The sequence below is a fragment of the Bidens hawaiensis genome, unplaced genomic scaffold (genome assembly GCF_021521415.1).
Source record: "Bidens hawaiensis isolate Kalapana, Puna unplaced genomic scaffold, B.hawaiensis_p1.1 tig00017272_1, whole genome shotgun sequence".
Lineage (NCBI taxonomy): Eukaryota > Viridiplantae > Streptophyta > Magnoliopsida > Asterales > Asteraceae > Bidens > Bidens hawaiensis.
Genome location: NW_027492619.1, coordinates 212992 through 236273, shown reverse-complemented (window position 1 = coordinate 236273; position 23282 = coordinate 212992).

Here is a 23282-nt window from a genome sequence, read left to right as displayed (position 1 = left end):
AAATTTTGAAACATCGTTCTAAGATAACTGAGCTTGAGAATGAGGTTCTTGAATTGAAGAACAAATTGGGAAAATTTAGGAATTCATCTTTTCTGTTGAATGAAATTATTGAAGTATCTAGAAAACAAAAAGATTCTAAGAAAGGTATTGGTTTTGTTGAAATTCCACCACCTTTTCATAATGATTATAAAATTAATCCTTTTGCAAGAAAAGAAGAGGATTTGATTCAAAAAGAATCTGTGATTTCTGAAAAACCTAAATTGGTTAAACCTGAAATTGTCAAACCCCAAGTTGCGCCTCAAAAACCTCATGTGGAAAGTAAAAAGGTCTTTGTTGAAAATGTTGATAAAGTGATTATTGAAGATGTGTTTGAACCTGAGATAATACACAAGAATAAGAACATTCCTAGTTCTAATCATATTCTTTGCGAACCTCAAGAGTTTGAGGAAGCTGTGTATGGTTCATTCAAATCTCAAATGAACAAGGAAGAAACTATGAAAACCAAACCAGTGAGGACAAAGAAGTCAGTTAAACCAAAGATTTCTGACGAGGACTTAATGCGTTTCATTAATCCTCCGAGTTCTAAGTCTTCATCGGCTAGAGTTTTTAAGTTAAAGGGAATGGATACGATGTTCACTGAAAAACATATTCCAATAAGTATTATCAAACCTGAACTTATTGAGAGTGTTTTTGTCAATGAAACTTCAAAAATTCAAGAACTTGAACGTGTGTATGCTCAAACAAAAACATCAGTTCAATCTGATCCATTGACTAAGGCAAAACAATTTTTAAAACAAGCTAAGAAGATTAACTTTGTGAAGTCAACTGGGACAGATACACTAAAAGGCTTTTCGAACTGTTCTAATTTAGATTTTTATTTAAAGAAGAAATCTGAATTATCTGATGAGTTTACTAAAAGCATGACTAAAAATGTGAGTCATCATCAACCATCTGCATCATTTATTCCAATTACTTCTAAACATCATCATGTAGACATGCGAACTTGTTTTTTATGCGGTCAATAAGGTCATGTTGTGAGGAATTGTAGTCAGCAGAACTATCAGAATCTTCATCCTTTTATCAAGGACAAATCTAAACCAATTTTATTGGTCAAGGAGATCCTGAAACGACCTGTGTCGTATGCTGATGATACTCATATTTTGTTCTCTGATGTGAATCCTCGGAAGGTTCTTCATGTCAATGAGACACACAGTCAAGTGAAACCAAAATTCATTCCAACTGAACCTATATGTCAAAACAAGAATTCAAACATTGTTCAGGCAGCTTACTTAAGACGAAAGTCTAGGAAGCCGGTAACTTATTCACAAGTGGCTGAACAACGATTGAAATATGTTAAAGTTAATGATCAAAGAGAAAACCAAAAGGTGCCCAAGACTGAGGCCTGGGCTGCCTTTTTGAACTAATCACTTTTTTTTGTGTGTAGGGTTCATCCAAGACCATTTCTGGTGAAAACTGGATCATGGATAGCGGATGTTCTCGTCATATCACTGGGAATCTCGACCTATTAACCAACGTAAGAAATATTTAAGGGGGTTATGTAGCGTTTGCTGGGAATTCTGGGGGCATGATCACACAAGAGGGTGAAGTTTCAAATGGTCACATTACGTTTGAGAAAGTGAATTATTGTGACAAGGTTGATCATAATTTATTGAGTGTATCGCAGATTTGTGATAAAAAATACACTACGATATTTACTGACAAAGAATGTCTTATCTTGAAACCGGGTTATGTTATCCCCGAGGATATGGTTGTCATGCGATCACCACGATCAAATGATATTTATGTCTTAAATATGAGATCTAAGGTATCCACATCAATCGAAACATGTTTTGTCTCGAAAGCAACCGAGAAAAACTCGATTCTATGGCATCGTAGAATGGGTCACATACATGTCAGAAAGATGAATTATTTAATGGCAAATGACTTAGTTGAGGGTGTCTCGTTAAGGAATTTTAAGTTATCTGATCACTGCGTTGCATGAAAAAAGGGCAAGCAGAAGAAGAAGACACATCCCTCTAAGTTATTGAATTCCATTGATACTCCTCTTGAACGACTTCATATGGATTTGTTTGGTCCAGTGAATCGTGAGAGTATTTCTGGAGACTGGTATTGTCTTGTAGTGACAGATGATTATTCAAGATATTCATGGGTGTTATTTATGAGTTCAAAAGATCAAACACCGGTTTTGGTACGAAATCTTATTACTAAGATCGAATCACTGTATAAACAAAAGGTGAGGAGAATCCGTAGTGATAATGGTACTGAATTTAAAAACACTATATTGGATTTCTTTTGTATTCAAAAGGGAATTCACCGAGAATATAGTGCACCTTATGTACCTCAACAAAATGGTGTTGCTGAAAGGAAAAATAGAACTCTGATTGAAGCTGCACGCACAATGCTCACTGATTCAAAGCTTCCTGTCCAATTTTGGAATGAGACAGTGAATACAGCTTGTTATACGCTTAATCGAGTTCTAACAGTGAAACGACTCAAGAAGACAAGCTACGAGATCTTAAATAATAGAAAAAACTAATTTAAAGTACCTGGAACCATTTGGGTGTCCGTGTACAATGTTGAAGAAGGATTCGGGTAAATTTGAAGAAAAAGCTATCGAAGGGTTTCTTGGGATATGCATCTCCAAAGAAAAGGGTTTTTAATTTCACATCTGGTTGTGTTGAAGAATGGTACCATGTGGACTATCAAAAGTACACAACTCCTCCTCAAGGGAAAGATCCAGACTGGATGTTTGACTACGATAGTTTATTTAATTATTTTACTCCTTCGACTGAACACATCGATGAAGATCTGGTTCGAGCATACTTTGAAGATCATTTGACCATTCCAAGATCTTCAAGTTCTAATGAAGTTGAAGCTCAACCAGATGCTCAAACTGAAGAATCTCAAGTTGTTTCTCCAGTTGCTATTGATAATGTTTCTACTTCTTCTGATGATGATCAAGCTGAAATTCAAGTTATTGATCTTGACAGTGATAATGTTTCATCTCCCGAGTTGGGTGAACATTATACTAACTTATTTGATAATGTTGTTGTTCCTGAGAATCCTACTCTTCGGATTCATGGATATCATCCACAGGAAAATATCGTTGGAGAACTTGATGTGGGCGTTCGTACACGTCATCAAGTTGCTTCGTCAAGTGATAATAACATATTGTGTGCTTACACTAACTTACATTCTTCAAGAATTGTGAATATTGCTAAATTCAATTGCTTTCTATCTCAAGTTGAGCCAATGACAGCTCGTAAGGCACTTGAAGATCCTTCTTGGGTAGAAGCTATGCAAGAAGAATTACAGCAGTTTGCACGTTTGGGTGTTTGGGATTTAATAGACAAACCTGCTAGAGTCAAGAAAGCCATTCCGACTAAGTGGGTATTTAAGTGTAAGAAGGATGATCGAGGGGTGATTGTCAGAAACAAAGCACTTCTAGTGGTGCAAGGTTTTCATCAGCAAGAGGGTATTGATTACACAGAGGTATATGCTCCAGTTGCAAGATTAGAGTCGATTCGAATCTTCCTGGCTTATGCAGCTTATAAGAATATCAAGGTCTATCAAATGGATGTTAAAAGTGCTTTTCTCAATGGTGAATTACACGAGGAAGTGTTTGTCCAACAACCACCTGGTTTTGAAGATCCTGATTATCCAGACCGTGTTTACCAATTAAACAAGGCCCTGTATGGTCTACATCAAGCCCCGAGAGCTTGGTATGGCACGCTCGCCGACCATCTGACTGATAATGGCTTCAAACGAGGAACTGTTGACTGCACTTTATTTCATAAAACTGTTGGTGACGATCTTCTTCTAGTCCAGATTTATGTTGACGATATTATTTTTGGGTCTACAAACGACACATTGTGTAAGGAGTTCGAGAAGTCCATGCAAACAAAGTTCGAGATGAGCTCGATGGGAGAGATGAATTTCTTTTTAGGGTTGCAGGTTCACCAGTCTGCTCATGGAATTTTTATTCACCAGACTAAATATGTGAACGACGTCTTGAGCCGATTCAAGATTTCTGCCTGAAAAATCCCTTCAACTCCTCTTCCAGTAGGGCACAATTTATCACCGGATGAATTGGAGGATTCCGTTTATCCTACCCTCTATCGTGCCATGATTGGTTCTTTAATGTATTTAACGGCTTCTCGCCCTGATATTATGTTTGCTGTTTGTCTTTGTGCTAGGTATCAAGCAAGTCCACGAGTGACTCACCTAGCTGCAGTCAAGAGAATTCTTCAGTATTTGAGGGGAAATCCAGACATCGGGTTGTGGTACCCCAAGGATGATACTTTCGTTCTTACTGCCTACTCAGACTCAGATTATGGAGGATGCAAGATCAACTTCAAATCAACAACTGCAGGATGTCAATTTTTAGGAAACCGGCTTGTTTCCTGGCAGTGTAAGAAGCAGACAACGGTCTCCACTTCAACCGCCGAAGCTGAGTATGTTGCAGCCTCGAGTTGCTATTCCCAGGTTTTGTGGATACAACAACATCTTCGCGACTACGGTTTGAAGTTTCTTACTACTCCTATTTTGATTGATAATTCTGCTGCTAGTAGTATCACCAAGAATCCCGTACAACATTCTAAAACGAAACATATCGAAATTCGATATCATTTTATACGGGATTGCTATGAAAAGAAATTAATCGATCTTGAGAAAGTACATACTGATTTTCAGAAAGCAGATCTGTTTACTAAAGCTTTTGACAAAACGCGTTTTAAATTTTTGCTTGATTTAAACGGATTGAAGACCCTTGCTGATATCCTTAAACAAGGATGACTATCTTTATTTTCTGTCATATCTTTCTTTTAAAATTTATTTTGGTTTTAGGGGGTGAAAATCTAGAAAATACAAAAAGAATGTGTTTTCGTTTGCTTAGATAAAATCCAAAAACATTAAAAAATTCCAACACTTAAAAAATATTGTGATTTTTGTTCTTTAATGTTTTTCTCTTCAAATATTTAGAAAAACCAAAAACTTTTTAAAATTTTGAAAAACAAATGTGACTAATGTTTTGTCCAGAAAAATCTGAAAATCCAAAAAGATTGTGAAAGTGATTTTGTTTATAATTTTTTTTTTTGAAAAAGAAAAAAAAATATTGTGTTTTTAAAGTTTGTACAGAGAAAAACCAAAAAGATTTTTGCAGACGTTTTTAGATTATTTTCTCGCTGAAAATTACGTCGGTTATTTAAGTTTGTGAAGCATGCTTGCATGTCTTGGTCCTATGATTCACTTGTGAATTGATGGTTAGCCATTTATTTATAAACTTAAGTTAACTGGGGCGATTAAATTTATCTTTTCTTTATTTTATGCTCCTCAAAATTTTGAGTTTTTGAAGCAAAAAGAGAACATGATAGTACATTGATTACCTTGACCCCAAATTCAGCAAAAAGTAAGCTTAAAAGACTGTGTGCTTAATTGCATTGGTGCATTGGTAGGTCTTAAAACAACCCAGTAGAGTAAAGTATGTGATATAAACATAAAGAAACGCCAAATTGAAAGGGGTGTTAGTCTCTAGCAAAAGTCTCGGTGAGGATGGCAGAAATGTAATAACCAGTCATACTCAAGCCTTATATTTGTTGATCACCCAAAAATAAAATAAAGCAAATAACAAGCGTTAAGATTCTGGACACTGTGAGTCTTTATGCGGCTTAACCATCTGGGTATTCATAAGTATGAATATTTCACTCGCCTTCTAGAACAAACCCAAAGTCATTAAACTTGATCACCGATGTACTTCATACAATTTAAATTACTGACTTGATCAAAATCCGCTGTTAATTATACAATTGTTCCTCCCTTGCATGCGTCTTAATACCATTAAGAAACGGACCCCAGGGGATACTATGTATGTAAGCCGACAGATGAACTCGTGCATACTCACTCACAGTAAAGGAAACTTGATGCATTGCTCAAAATTTCAAAATAGGTATCAAAATTTTGATCAACAATATAATGGTTTAAGTCAAGTTGGGGTGATTTGGCAAAAATCAAATTAAGCTTGAACCAAGATTAGAGGCTGATAGTTTCTGATATTCTGTGCTTTAATTGAACTATTAATCATATCACAAAAATACTTGAATGTGTGTTATTAGATTTATGTGGATAACAATACCAATGACCAACTTATCGCCAGTCATAATATCTCTGAAATATAAAACTGTGATGGAAGGGCAATTTGGTCAATATGATTCTCTGCTCAAACTTAACAAAAATACAAAAATATGTACTGTTTTTGATAAAATCATAGAAAAACACAAAAAGATTGTCTATTTTTTAGCGGACCGGATTTTTTTTTTAAAAATACATTCTTTAAATTTTTGCAAAATATCAAAAATATTTTCGTCTTCTTTATACAAAATACTTAAATAATTTTAAGTTATGGTTGTCAGGATAAAAGGGTTTCTCGATAACCTAATTTATTTATTTATTTAATTCTTTAATTAATTCATTTAATTAATTCATTTAATTATTTAATTTAAAATTAAATAAAAGAGTTTATTTCGTTAAAATCCAATTCGTTATTTATGGATAACGAACTAGGTGATTCTTTAGCGAACTAGCTTCTGGTTCGCTAACCTAATTCGCTTCCGCACTCTGTAACGAATCATCCCTTCATTATGTATATTTAACGAATCGCATCACGAATCAAGACTTGATTCGCTACTTTAATTTAACGAATCAAGTAGCGATTCGCCAACATAAGGTAACGAATTGAGTTAGCGAATGGACCAATTCGTTAACTTTAATTTAAACGAATCGTCTGATTCGTCCAAGCTGTACCTTGGGTTGCGTGCTATGTTATATAAGACAAGAAAATGAACAGGCGTTCACTGTTCGCCTTCTTCCTTCATCTTTAAGAAACCCTGTTCAAATTTTCTCTGAAATCTCGACTTTCTTGTTTGGATATTTCAAAGATATATTTGGGTATCTAAGGTATAGCCGATCCTGGCGATATAATTTTCGTCAAAAATGACTAAGAGTTGATAGTTAAATTATAAACTTTTAAGAGTTTAAGGGTTTCCGAAGTTTTGAAACCTATTTGTGTGTATTTATGTTAATAACTGTATGTTTTTGATCTCATTGTGATCGGAATCATATTCCGATACCCTTGGTGGGCTTCAATCATGTTTTGATTGTTGTTTGCCGGGTTAATTATTGTTTCGTGTTATTGGTGTTTACTGTGGGTTCGTCTAACATATGTACTTAGAGATTTTGAGTCTTAATCTCATACATCTTCGATTATGTATGTAATTCCGAGTACAACGAGCTCATTATTGTGATGATTCGACGATAGTTATGGCCTAATCGTCCCCGGGTTCATATTGTTGACTATCTGTGTTCATCCTAATTTTGACCTTGACTTTGTGAAGTCAAAGAACAAGTCTTAATTATGACCATTCGTTAGTCTTAGCGAATTGGAACTGTTTCGTGTCCAATTCGTTAAGATTTTACACGAACTAGCTAAGCGAATAAGATGTTACACGAATCAGATTTGAATTCGCTTAAAATATAACGAACTAGCGTGTAGTTCGTTAAAATTAAATAGTAATTCGCTATGTTCAGTTCGTTAAAACATTTACTTGATAGCGAATCGCCTTATTCGTTATCTTATTATAACGAATCAGTGTGATTCCCAATGAATGACAATTTAAAAAAAAATAAAATTAATTAATCTAAATTAATTTCAATATTCATTTATTTTAATTATAGGATTTAAATCGTCTAATACGTAAATAGATTAATTACACATATCTTTTGATTATATATTCTGATATCTATTCTCATATTCGGTTTTATTTATACAGTAAAACATGGCTGATCAAGAACAACAAAATCAACCGCCACAGGAACAACCACCACAAGGAAAACCACAACAACAAGATCAACAAGCTGAAGTGATCTTATTGCCATTCGATAAGAAGCACAACATTTGTGCTTATGTTGATCAAGATGTGACTGATTTGAGAACGTTTGAAGCTATGTTGACTTTCTTACGACGTTCAAAGATACACTATGCAATCACTGCTAAACCTAAAGTGTATCTTAGTATAATCAGGCAGTTTTGGAACACGGCGGAATATGTTGAGGAAGATAATTGGGTTCGAGCTACAATTAATCAGATTCCAATTACGATTGATGTTGAGGTCATTCGTCGAGTACTTCAATTTGACGATAATGATGATAACCCGAGTGAATTTGTCAGGACATTGGTTAGGGGTTTATTCACATGCTTGAATTATGGAGGTGATATTCGTAAATCTATGTTGAACATGTCCACCATACAAGTATCTGCTGCATGTTTTACTTCATTGTATGAGTGGACGTCGCGGTGGTTTTGATGAGTGTAGACTAAGTTTGCAATCGGAATTTGTTGCTCTAATCCTGAACAAGCCCTTCAACTACTCAGAACTCATCTTTGATCATCTGAAAGAGCAAGTTCAGCAAACTCTACCGTCAAAGAAGTTCTTGATGTACCCTCGCTTTTTACAGCTAATTATTCAGGATTTGATTCCGAATTTAGTGATTGATCGATCGTTGGTGAACGATGTTCTTGATATGGAACATATGAAAGCTGAAACGGTGCATCGTATGTTAATCTATAGAAAGAAAAGCCACAGGATAAACGGATGATTGGTCATATAATCAATCCGGATTACGCATGTCCTCCTAATGAGCGCTGGATCCACGATGATTCGGATCCCGAGCGTGAAGGGGGAGAAGGTGGGAACAATGATGGTGGAGATGATGATGGTGACAATGATGATGGTGATGGTGATGGTGGAGCTGGTGAACGAGCTCTTAAAGAACAACAGGATGCAGTCGATGCTGCTCTAGCTGCCACCATGAAAGCACAGCTGGAAAGAAAAAGAAAGGGTAAAGATATGGCTACTGGTGAACCATCAAAGAAGCCCCGTGTGTCTGCTGGGGCTGGGGTAATCATTGGAACCCCACCACCACGTCAATCAACTACTCAAAGGTCGGTGGTGCCGCTAACTACTAGCACTCTGATGCTTACCTTGACAACGACGTTGGTGTCACATGAGAGGCTCGGTCTAATTCCTCAAATGGCGTTGACCGAGATACCGAGGCCTTCTGCTGCATTGTCTACAGTATCTCCTATCACATCAATGAGACCTCCTTCTCCGCCAACAACTACTCTTCCTCCACCTACTCCTAGTGATATCTCTTTCATGAGAATTACTCGGCCTCAAGGACCTGTTCAACCTGTTCATCCATCCGTATACAACTTGCCACCAGGTCGTCAAACTGAAATGCTGCTAAATCTGCTACATCTATATGAAAATCAAATGGCAGCTGACCGTCAAACTCAAGAACGACTCATGGAGAATCAACGACGAATGATGAGTTATATTTCTTTCTGTCAGAAGGAGACTAAATCGTTGCGTACGACTGTTGAGTCTCAGGGGGTGAAATTAAAGGAATAAGAAGAATTGATTTTACAATTAACTTGTAAAGAAGATGCCCTCAAGAAACTTAAGAATGACGATGATGATCCTGACGAATCTAATGCAGGAGGTGAGCCTAAACAATCTCATGGTTCATCCTCTGGTGCTGGTGTTAGTGGCGGTGAGGATTCGAGCAAGCCGATAATTACCTATCAAGATCCAACAGCTGCCAAGCCAATTGAAATGATTGCAGCTAACACAGTGATTTTTGTTGATGGATCAGGGGTGGTTCGTAGTGTGGTAAACAGAGATGAGATAGAGGTTGGTGAGTTTGTGGTTAGATCCTTGACACGGGAGCAGATTTCGATTCTGCTTGGGCTGAATGACGATCAGTTGACTTCTTTAGAGACTGAGCCCGATGTCGAAGTGATCACTGAGGAAGAATTGGAAGTTGATCCGTTGTGTATGGATACGGATTTTATTTATGAGGATGAAGAGATTGAGATGGAGGATGTGACAGCTGAAGAGTACCCGGACTTGTATCAACACGCAAACGTTGATCAAGGTGCTCCGGTATTTCATGAAGATGTAATTAAAGAGACCGAGGATGAACTGGAAAAGGTTGTGCAGCTAACAGTTCCTTCACTCAAAGAAGTGACTAATGATGACGTAGAAAGATGGTTCAAACGTCATAAAGTGGGTAAAATTATCAGTGCTTATCGTTATGTAAATCAAGAAAGAAAAGATACTGCTGCTGCTTGGATTGAGACTAATCAGGTGACTACCTTCAAGACTGTTTCAAAGGTACACGGTGATATTGTTTCATGGGCTTATGACTCTAACCTTAAAGTATGTATAGTCAAGTGGGAAAAGGGTGTCCAGTATTACGAAAGGATAATGGATGTTTTAACTCTACCGCGTTGGGATGTACGTACCCTCGCGAGACGTCCATTTATCAATCGTGGGGGTCACCGAACGGCTGAGTGGTTTCATCAACACTTACTGTTCGAGGTCAATCATGGCTTCAAATTCCTCGAGCCCCAAGTCCCAAGACGTAAGCGCATTGATGAGATTGATCCAAGGACCGGCTGGAAGAAACTTGTCTTGAAAGTGAAGCCGCCAAAGACAATGAAAAAGGTTCCTGTGAAGACAATGCCTCAAGATATTTATCTGTCTTTCAACCGTTGGTACTATGACAATCGTATTGGCGAGGCCGTTATTGTTCGTGGTCGAGGACTGCAGACCGAGCTCATCAAGATAATCGACCCGATGTGGTTGGTTAATTTATCAGAGACAGACAACGACGTGCTACACAGGAAGCAGATTTTGTTTGAACGCCAAGAAGATTACGACCTGGCTATGCAATTCCAACGAGTCGTTCGTGTGTGTCACGAACATGGAATTCATAGTTGCAGAGACTGGCAGTCCAAGCGCTTCAAATAAGTTAAACACAAAGAGCTCAAGACGAGGGGGTGTCTGTTAGTGCACGGTTTTGCGTCTAGAGTCTCTGTATTTATCGTTAATGTTTTATTTATTAATTAATGTAATATTTAATGTTTATTATTAACTAGTTCGTTAAGGTTAAGTCTAGTTCGCTAGGGATGTTAACGAACTAAGACTAGTTCGTTAAAGTTAAGTCTAGTTCGCTAGGGATGTTAGCGAACTAAGACATTATAATGTATTCCCTCCTGATTCGTTAGGGGATGTTAACGAATCAGGGGGTGGTTCGCTATGTTAAATTATGTAACGAAGGGGAAGCTGGTTCGCTAGGGGATGTTAGCGAACCAGGTCACCTTCTATATATAGTGAACTACTGTTCACTTTAATGTAAGTTTTTGGAGAAAAGTTTTCAAAAGGAATTTTGAGTAATTGCTCTCTCTCAAGCTTCACCTTAACATTATTCGTTTAATCTATTGATAATATATACACATACACAACATTAAATCAAGGTTAATTATGAGCTAGATCTTTAATAGTGGTAATCGGATATTCACAGGTCTGAGATCTGTTTATTGTTATCGACTGTTAATCCAGGATCCAACAGTTGTTGTTTTTGGTTAAGGTTCAAATGAGTAATTTAGTTTTTAGTGTTTGTTTGGATTGGTTTTCGGATCTGAGTTTGCAGATATGGAAACTTGATCTTGAAGATTTGAAGATTCAAAGGAATCATTTGTTACTGTATAACGAGACATTCGTTATACTGTAGATAGCCATTCACTATCAATTTATAATTGAATCTGGACATGTGGCTAGTTTGTTACAACTGAATAACCACTCATTCGTCATTGTAGCATGTTCGTTATCAACCATTCGCTACCGAAACACATTTGTGCTCATCCATTCATCATCAAGTTCCTGATTCGTGATCATTCATTCGTTACAAACACACATTCGTGACTGATTGATTCGTCATCAAGTTCAACCTCATTCACTACATAAACATACCCTATTCACTACCTTATCTGTCATCCTATTCGTTAATTTAAGTGGTATGCCATCCATTATACTATACGCTTGATCATTCGTTTGTTGATTCGTTACCATTGAATCTTCATTCATGATATTCATTCATTATAGTCTTTCGTGAAGATTGCGTTATCATTTGTTACATCATTCGTGACCATAATTTTCAAATCCCATTCGTGTTACTGTTCACCATCAGTTATCATTCTCAAACCCATTCGTTAACAATAGTTACAATTTACACCCTTAAGTTTAAAGTTTGGACAATTTTACCTAAAACTTCAACTTGTGATCATTTAACCCATATTTTTGAAATGGCTGGTTTTTACGCACTGGCATCTCAAAATATGTTGATGCAACAGATGCTTCACTTAGACGTTGAAATCGAGTCACATTCTAAATGTCCTCGATTGATGAAATTTAGTGACTTTGCGAAGTGGGGACCAAGATTCCGAGAACATCTAGGGTCCGTACACCCTGATTGTTCATGATGTCTTGATGATGTGTATACTGCACCTATGATTGGTGATGCAACTACTGGTTTTGAACCCAAGGCTTTTATCTCTTATACTCAATAAGATAAGAAGACATAAGAAATTGAAACAAAGACATATTCCACTTTGACTATGGCATTACCCGACAAAATTTTTCATCAAGTGGGAAGTATTAAGATATGTGCATCTTTGTTTTAACACATCAAGATGAGAAGTATGGGAAATGCTGAAGAAAGCAAGAAAGTTATGCTGAAGTTTCAATTCAGAAACTTTAATTTGTTAAAAGGTGAGATTATCGAGGAAATGGTGACTAGGTTTAATCATCTGATTGCTGAGATAAATAAACTGAAATTGAACCATCTGAATAAGATAAGATTGATACTATCAAGAATGCTCTACCTGGTTCTTACTCAACTTTTCTGCTTGTGCTAAAAGAAAACTGTATCTTCAAGAGTGAAGATCTCACTGCTATGGAGTGTATGCAGAAAGTTGAAGAAAGAGAGTACGATATGCAGTGTCAAAAGTCGTTGAAAGAAAATCAAGATCAGACACTATATGGCGGTTCTTTACCTTTGAGCTGCCCTACAGCTCCAATCAATACGCTCCTCACTCAATCATCTCAAGATATGCCATCTTCCTTACTGAACCAATGCCAAATGTGTGTTTCATGGCGTTTAGTTCAACTACTAATTCTGCTGGATCAACTAGTGCTAACAATGTCTTTACTCAACCACCAAATGTGAAGATGAAAGAAGCTGAACAACACTTTTCTTTTCTTAGTGCTTTCATGAGTTCATATGAAATTTTGGTAAGTCGTAAAATTTCCACGAGTGAACTGATAGATGAAGATTATGATCAAATTGATCCAGATGATTTGGAGTTGATGGACCTGAAATGGAGCATGGCTATGATAGTACGTAAAGTGAAAAGGTTTCTGCAAAGAACTGGTAAAGATTTACCGACTTTGAAAAATCGGGTTGGCTTTGATAATCTTAAAGTGAAATGTTAAAATTGTCAAGACTTTTGTCATTTTTCCAAAGAGTTTGACAAGCCGAAGAAGGAATACAATGGACCCCAAAATCAAGATAGGAGCTCGGGCAAGAAATACACTGATTCTAATAGAAAAGCTTATGGGGTAATTCTTCAGAGGCAACTCGTTCACAAGCCCTACTCACAGTTGACGGGATTAATTGGAATCAAAAGTTGTTGGGTAATGGCACTCAAGCTAATCTTGCTATGTTTTAAAAAACTGAGAACTTTCAAGATGCTCAAGGTGATGGCTTGCATACTGCGAATCAGAGACTAAATCAGACTCAGATATCTCATGCAACATGCATCCAACCACTTTTGCATGTATGGCCAAGATCGACGAGGTTAGTCCTTCTTCTGAATATGTTAAGTTATATGAAAATGTGTCATGTTCTGATTGTGAAACTGTTTAGTCAAACTATGACTTGATTCATGCTCAAAAGGAATCACTGCTTAAAGAACTTGCTTCAATCAAATATAACAATAGACAATCATCAGATTTACAAAAGAAATCTAAAACTAAAATTGATGAATTATCCAATAGTAATCATGATTTGAAAGCCGAAATTTAGGAAAAATGATTGTCAATGAGAAACAGTTCCAATAAAATCTCAAGCAAAGAACAAAAATAACCGAGCTTGAAAATGAAGTACTTGAGTTGAAGAGTAAGCTAGACATATTTAGAAATTCATCATTTTTGTTGAATGAAATAATTGAAGTATCTGGTAAACAAAAGGTTTCTAAAAATGGTTTAGGCTTTGTTGAAGTTCCTCCACCTTTTCATAATGACTATTCACAAAATCCATTTTCTGGAAAAAAAAAAGTTGTTACTTCTGACAAGTCTTCAAATGTTTCTTTATTAAAGAACAATGAATCAGTTATTCATATGGAGAAACCCAAACAAAATGCAAAAGAACAAGTTATTTCTCCGTCATCAACTCAAGGACCTCAGTTTCAAAGTAATAAAGTTCTTGTTGAAGAGGTCATCATTAATGAAGATATAGTTGAACCTAATTTGATACACAAGGAACAGAACATTCCACTTTCAAATAACTTTTTATGTGAGCCTCAATAGTTTGAGGAAGCTGTGTATGGTTCAGTTGTATCTAAAATGAACAAATTACAATCGTCAAAAGCTAAACCCAAGAGATCAAAAAAAACAAAAAATTATGATGAGGATTTGATACGTTTCATCAATCCTACTCCTGCTTATATAAACACAGGTCGTATGTTTAAATTAAAATGTCTTAGCAAAGTTTTCACTGAGAAAGACATTCCTCTTAATATGATCAAACCTAAGTTAATTGAAAGCGTCTTTCAAAATGAAACATCAAAATTTAATGATCTTGAACAAGCCTTTGCAAGATCCAAGTCATTAAACAAGCCTATCTAAGAAAACTTTTACGAGCCAAGATCTAGCCACTAACATCGATACATAAAATCAATACGATTATGAACACGCTAAACAAACGCGGATACATTAAATATTGTACATAACATTAAAGGATGAAATACATTATGGTTGATACAATAGTTATGAAGAGAATACGGCATGGTAACAGTATGGATAAATTAAGGCTCGGATATCTCTATTCAATGAATAGGATCAGCCTATTTATAGGCATAAACCCCATTCGTTATACAACACTAACGAATGGGGTGATCCTTTTCGTTATCTCTCTTTAACGAATGGGAAAATACATTAACAATTAAGCCTCCATTCGTTATAATACATAACGAATGGGCTTATAACTTAATGAATAGTCCTAGTTAACTAACGAATGGACCCATTCGCTATACAATCCATAGAGAATGACCATTTTACAATAAACTTAAAGACTAGACTATCTATAACTTATTTGATCGGCTACGGACACTAAATTATGCACTAACACTATCATTAAACCAAGCATAAAAAATCATTCAATACGATTAAACCTATAATGTTTGTTCTATCAGAGCCGACACTTTACAAAGTTTTTCAAACTGTCCAAACTTGGAATTTCACAAAAAGAAAAAGGCTGAAACGTTTAATGATGAAGATATTGTTAAACTTTCAAGTAATTCTCGTCAACCTTCTATTGCACAAGCTTCTGTCAAACCACAATATGCCTTCGTTGATATGAGAACATGCTTCTTATATGGCAAACGAGGGCATGTTGAAATAAATTGTGGAACGAGGAAAGTGCAGAATATTCATCCATTCACCAAGGAACAACCCAAATAGGTTCCTGTGGTTAAATAAATTATAAAGAGACCCATGTCTCATGTTGACAAGACTCACATCATGTTTCAAAATGTGAATTGACGCAAGGTGGTTCATGTCAATGAAACATCAGTTAATTTAAAACCCAAATTGTTTGTTCCTACACAACCAATTTGCAAGAATATGAACACTTACGTGGTTCAAGATGCGCATATGCGACGAAAGTCTAAGAGACCAGTGACATATTCACAAGTGACTAAACCACATTTGGATTCCGTTAAAGTTAAACCTTCTGTTGAAGTGAAAGAGGTGCCCAAGACTGAGGCATGGGCTGCCTTCTTGGTCTAATCATGTTTCGTGTATGTGCTGAGTTTATCCAAGGCTAAATCAGGAGAAAACTGGATTATGGATAGTGGATGCTCTCATCGCATTACCGACAATATCGATCTACTAAACAATGTCAAGAATATTCAAGGGGGGTTATGTAGCCTTCGCGGGTAATTCTAGGGGCATGATTACAAAGGAATGAGATGTATCGAACTATAGTATAACATTCGAGAAAGTTAATTATTGTGACAAGGTGGATCACAATTTGCAAAGTGTATTTAAGATTTGTGATAAAAAGTATAACACCGTGTTTACTGATAGGGAGTGCATAATACTCAAACCAGGATATGTCGTTCTAGAAGACATGGTTGTTATGCGGTCTCCTCGATCAAACGATATTTATGTACTAAGTATGAGTACTAAGGTATCGACTTCCACATCTGTTGAAACGTGTTTTGTCTCTTAATAAACTGAGAAAGACTCGATTCTGAGTCACAGGCGTATGGGTCACATTCATGTCAGAAAGATGAACTACCTAATGGAAAGTGATTTGGTGGAAGGGGTTTCCTTTAAACACTTCAACTTGACCGATCACTGTGTTGCATGCAAGAAAGGCAAACAGAATAAGTTGCACCCAACGAAATTATTTAATTCCATTGATACTCCACTGGAATGACATCATATGAATTTGTTTGGTCCTGTGAATCGTGCGAGTATTGCTGGAGACTGGTACTGTTTAGTTGTCCGATGACTATTCGAGGAACTCGTGGATCTTATGTATGAGTTCTAAAGATCAGACACCAGTTATTGTTCAGATGTTAATCACAAAAATCGAATCACTCTACAAATACAAGGTGATACATATTCGGAGTGATAATGGTACGAAGTTAAAAAAATATTATATTGGACTTCTTTTGTATTCAGAAAGGAATCCATCGAGAATATAGTGCTCCATACATACCTCAACAGAACGGTGTTGCCGAACGGAAGAACCGAACACTAATTAAAGCAGCAAGAACAATGCTTGCAGATTCAAAGCATCCTGTTCAATTCTGGAATGAGGCTATGAACACTACTTGCTAAACGCTCAATCTGTTCTGACAGTTAAGAAGCTACAAAAGACGATTTACGAGCTTCAGAACGCCGCAACCCTAATTTAAAGTTTCTTGAACCTTTCGGGTGTCCTCGCACAATGTTAAAATGAGATGAGGGAAAATTCGAGGAGAAGGCTATTGAAGGGTACTTCTTGGGCTATGCATCTCCTAAGAAACGTGTTTTCAATTTCTCTTCAGGCTGTATTGAAGAATGGTACCATGTAGACTGTCAAAGCTACACAACACCTCCCGCTGGAAAGGATCCTGATTGGATGCTCGACTACGAGAGTTTATTTAATTCTTTTACTCCCGTAGTTGATCGCCCTGATGAAGACTTGGTGCGAGGTTACTTGGAAGATCAAATGTTTCCCACACCGAGAGCTTCTAATTATAGTGATGTACCACAAGATGATCATCCCGATACGTCTGACGTCATTTCTATATCATCAGATGATAGTCATTTTGTTGATTCTTCTTCAGTACCGTTTACTAATAATCATGAGGTTGGGGAATCGTCTCATGATGAAGAAGAGAATCTCACTAACTTAAGTGATAATGTAGTTGTGCTTGAGAATCCGACTCTTCGGATCAACACATATCATCCTCAGGACAACATTATTGGTGATCTCGATGCTGGTGTTCAAACACGTCATCATATTTCTAGTGCAAATGATTCTAACGTATTATGTGCGTATGCCGATATGCATTCATCGGGAATCATGAATCTTGCAAAATACACTTGTTTTATTTCTCAAATGGAACCGATAAGTGTTCGTATGGCGCTTGAAGATTCATCATGGGTAAAATCAATGCAAGAAGAGTGGCAATAGTTCAGTCGACTGGGCATATGGGATCTCATTGATAAACCTGATAGAGTTAAGAAACCTATTCCGACCAAATGGGTCATTAAATGTAAGAAGGATGATCATGGGGTCATCGTAAGAAATAAAACGCGTTTGGTCGTGCAAGGATTTCATCAGCAAGAAGGCGTAGATTACACGGAAGTATATGCTTCTGTTGCAAGACTGGAAGCTATACGCATATTCTTAGCCTATGCAGCTTTCAAGAACATTAAAGTTTATCAAATGGACGTTAAGAGTGCGTTTCTTAATGAAGAACTTCATGAAGATGTGTTCATGAAACAACCTCCTGGTTTTGAAGATCCGGACTATCCTGATCGTGTTTATCATTTCTTTATGGTCTACACCAAGCCCCGAGAGCTTGGTACGACACACTTGCTGACCATCTTACGAATAGTGGCTTCAAACGAGGGACTGTCGATTGTACCCTTTTCTACAAGACTGCCGGAGAAGATTTGCTCCTCGTCCAGATATATGTCGACGACATCATATTTGGTTCTATAAACGACAAGCTGTGTAAGTATTTTGAGAAGTCAATGCAGAAAAAATTCGAGATAAGCTTGATGGGGGAGATGCATTTCTTCTTAGGGTTGCATGTTCATCAGTCTGAAGCTGAAATTTTTATTCATCAGACAAAATATGTGAACGACGTCTTGATCTGATTCAAGATAACTACCCGAAAAATCCCTTCTACTTATCTTCCCGTGGGTCATAATTTGTCACTGGACGAATTGGAGGATACTATTGATCCGACCCTGTACCGAGCTATGATAGGTTCTTTAATGTATCTTTGGCTTCTCGTCCTGATATCATGTTTGCTATTTGTTTATGTGCCAGGTACCAATCGAGTCCCCGAGTGACTCATCCGGTGGCGGTTAAACGTATATTTCACTATCAGAGGGGTAATCCTGACACCGAGTTATGGTATCCCAATGATGATAACTTTGATCTCACTGCATTTTCCGATTCGTACTATGGAGGATGCAAGATCAACTTCAAGTCAACAACGGTGGGTTGTCAATTTCTAGGAAGCCGGCTTATTTCCTGGCAACGTAAGAAGCAGACAACGGTCTCCACTTCAACCGCGGAAGCCGAATGCGTGGCAGCCTCGAGTTGTTATTCACAGGTTCTTTGGAAATATCAACATTTGCGGGATTACAGTTTGAAGATTCTTACTACTCCCATATATATTGATATCTCAGCTGCTATTTGTATCACGAAGAACCTGTGCATCTTTGTTTCAACACATCAAAATGAGAAGTATGGGAAATACTGAAGAAAGAAAGAAAGTTATGCTGAAGTTTCAATACAAAAACTTTAATTTATTAAAGGGTGAGACTGTCGAGGAAATGCTGACTAGGTTTAATCATCTGATTTATGAGATGAATAAATTGAAAATGGAACCATATGAATAAGTTGTGTAATTATTGGATCAATTCGTTATGGACAACGAGAGGAAGGTCATTCGCGTCTACAGTAGACGAATGAACCCATTCTTTGTACCTACATAACGAATAGACACTTCGTTTGATTATGTAACAAATGGAACCTCATTCGTTCTATATATTCTATGAATGGACTCATTCGTTCATCCACTTTTGTTATTATTTCATTCGTTATTGTGATGATAATGAATCAATTCATTCGTTATAACGAATGAATCCATTCGCTATAACAAATGAGATAACGAATATGGCTTGGAATGTTCACAGAATGTAATTTTCACTAAGTGTTTTAGTGAAAACTGAATTAATTTAAATAATACTTGGGTTTACTAATGTTCTGGTTTTGTGTTACAGAAATGGCAGATAAGATCATGGCTGATGCTCCGGCACCACAGAACCCTGATGTTCAAGAGAAACTTGTTATACAAGAGGATCCAGTGATTCAAGAAGAACCACAAGCTGCTGAACCTCAAGCTCCACAACAACCGCAACCACCACAACAAGCAGCACCGGCCATTCCTGACCTTGGATGTGATAAGAAACACAACATTTGTGCTTTCTTACAAGAAGACTTTGCAGACCATGCCATGTTTGAAGATGTATTTGCATTTTTACGTTGTTCTTGTATTCATTATGTTATTTCGCTAGTGTCCCTATACATTTTAGCGTGATTCGTTCATTCTGGGACACAGCTCGTTACATTGACGCTGAGAAATATATTGTTGCCATTGTGAAGAACAAGACCATCAAGATTGATGCTGATGTGATCCGTCGTGTTCTACATTTAGCTGACACGATTGATCATCCTTGCGAGTTTGAAAAGACGTTGATTTGTGGATTGTTCATAGATTATACTACAAGGGTGACCTTGACCGTTCCCAGTACAGCAATGCATACTTTTGTGAACAATACAAGTTTTTGCTGCATGTTTTTATCCATTGCTTTGGATGACGTAAAGGTGGTTTCGAAGAATGCAAGATTATGTTGCAATCTGCATTCATTGCACTGATATTGAACAAACTGTTCAATTTCTTTGAGCTCATATTCTGTCACCTCAAGGAGAACTGTTTAATCAAGCATTAGAAGAACAGGTTTCTAATGTATTCTCGATTCCTCTAGCTTATCGTTCAGGACTTAATCCCTGATCTTGTGATTAACCAGACATTGGAGGATGATTTGTTAGTTCTGGAACACATGACAGCTGATACTATGAAGCGCATGAAGACATATCGGAATCAATCTGCTGAGGGAAAGTTGTGATGAAAGATCAGCCACCAAAAAAAAAGAGTTACAAGAGGAAGCGGTGTGGAGATTGGTCCTCAAGTACCAATGCCGTCGGCTCAACAAGTACCGGTGGTGTCGCCTATAGTTAGCACCCCGGTTATTACTCATTTGATGATGGCTTCCACAAATCCGAGATTCGCATCGATTCGACAGTAGATGTTGTCTCCCATGCCGACTTCTCCGATGACAACGATGGTTACCTCTCCTGCTCCGTCAACAATGCAAATGCATCCTCCGGCTCTTATAATTCATGAGGTTTAATCGTCCACATGGTCTAGTGCAGCTTGTACCTCCTACATTCCATTCCTTTCCAATCTCACAACAGATGGACATGCTATTGAGTTTGATTCATCTCCAAGAGAATCAAATGGCTGCCGATCGTCATCAACAAGATCAAATGCTGATGAAACAACGACGATTGTTGAGCCACATTCCTTATGTCAAAAGAAGAATGGGGAACTCCGTGAGCTTGTTACCACTTAGGGGGAGAATATTAAGGCACATGAGGAGGTTATTCTTCAATTAACATGTAAAGACGATGCATTGAAGATACTGAAGAATAATGATGACGATCAAGATCTTGATGCGGCTGGCTGTGGAGGTAGTGAGCAGAAACAATATGCGGGTACGTCTACTAGTGCAAGTAATGTTGATGCTGGTGATGATCGACAATTGGTAGTGTATCAAGATACTACCAATGTAACTCCAATCCAATCGATCAAAGCCAACATAATTTTATTAATGGATTATGAAAAGGGGATTGTGATGAGCTCGGTGAATGCTGACGAGATCGAGGAGGGTAAGTTTGTAGACTTTGCCCTGTCTCGAGATCAAATTTCGTTTTTATTGGGTTTAAACGATGAAGATTTAGACGTGTTGGAAGCCAAGAAGGATGTTGAGGTAGTAGATGATGATGAGGTACGTTTTGACATGAGTATTCCATCTAGGGCTACGTCGTTTATCTATGAGGATATCGAGGTTGAGGATGTGACAGCAGAGGAATATCCTGATCTATATGCACATTCTAATGTTGATCAGGGCGTTCCATTCTTCACTGAGGAGCATGTTAAAGCTGCTGAAGAGCATTTGGAGAAGACGATAAAGAAAAAGGGTAAATTCTTCGAAAAAGGATCAGGTTCAATGATCCTGATGCTAAGGGATGATTTGGGATACACAACAAATCCCAAACTTCTAAGATTATCGAAGCTTATTGTTATGTTGATAAAGAGCACCAGATTTAGGTCCAGGCACGTTCAATCCAAAAGACGACATTCAAATCATCGAAGACTATTAAAGGTGATATTGTTTCATGGTTGTATGATCCGGATCTGAGAGTGTGTATAATTAAGTCGGAGCACAATGTTCAGTATTTTCAATACATCACCGATGTTCTCACATTGCCGAGATGGGATGTGAGGACCCTAGCTAATCGGCCACCGTGGTGGAAATAACTGGCAGGATGGTTTCATCAACATATGCTTTTTGAGGTCAATCACGGGTTTAAGTTTTTCAAGCCGCAAGTTCCAACCAGAAAGTATATTGACGAGATAGATCCTCAGATAGGTTGGAGAAAGCTCGTACTGAAGGTCAAGCCACCACACTCAATGAAGCGAGTGCCTATGAAGACGTTTCCGCAAAGTCTTTACAAGACATTCAATCAGTGGTACTATGACAATCGTACTGGCGAAGAGGTCATTGTTCTGGGAACAGGTTTGAAGACTGATTTCGTGCGAGTCATCGACCCATGTGGCTCAATAACTTATCAGAGACTGGCAACGATGTGTTGTTCAAGAACGAGATTCTTTTTACTGATATTAAAGATTATGACCATGCTATGCAATTCCAACGCGCTGTTCGTGTTTATCTCGCATTTGGAGTTTATAGTTGTGCTGATTGGAAGACAAAGCGGCTCAAGAAAAATAAAGACAAAGAGCACAAGACGAGCGGATTTTGTTAGTACATCGTTTTGATCGTCTCGGTCTTTATAATAATTATGTTTTATTTATTTTAATGTAAAGGGCATTTTGGTAATTACCAGTCCCATTCGTTATGTTTAAATAGCTCATTCGTTAAGGATGTTTAACGAATGATGCTATATGTTATTATTATTATTGTCTATTCATTAAGGATTTTAATGAATGGACCTAATCGTTATTGTTGGTATCCATTCGTCATGGAATGTTGACGAATGAGGTATAGCAAATGAGTCATTCACTATACTCATTAACTTATGTAAAGAATGAAGACGAATGGATCCATTCGTTATGGGATGCGTAAGGAATAGACTTCATCTTCTATATATAGACTATTAAGCCTCATAATTTATTAAGTGTTCTGATTATCAATCTGTGAGCCGTTACTCTGCTGAATCCACTACTCACCAACCCTTCGTTCAATCTAACATATCAATCACCTACACATATCAGTAACTAGATCCGTATATCAATATCAATTATGAATTGATTAAGTAATAAGCTCAATCAAGCTCTATCAATGATCTCCACTAAAACGTCATTTTATGTAAGCAAGTGGTTTGTGATAAATATTTATAACATAACTCACTTTTATGATAAGACAATCCCTTAAATTACTAACTGAATTATTTGTGATACTTTAGTAAAAATAATCTTTGTG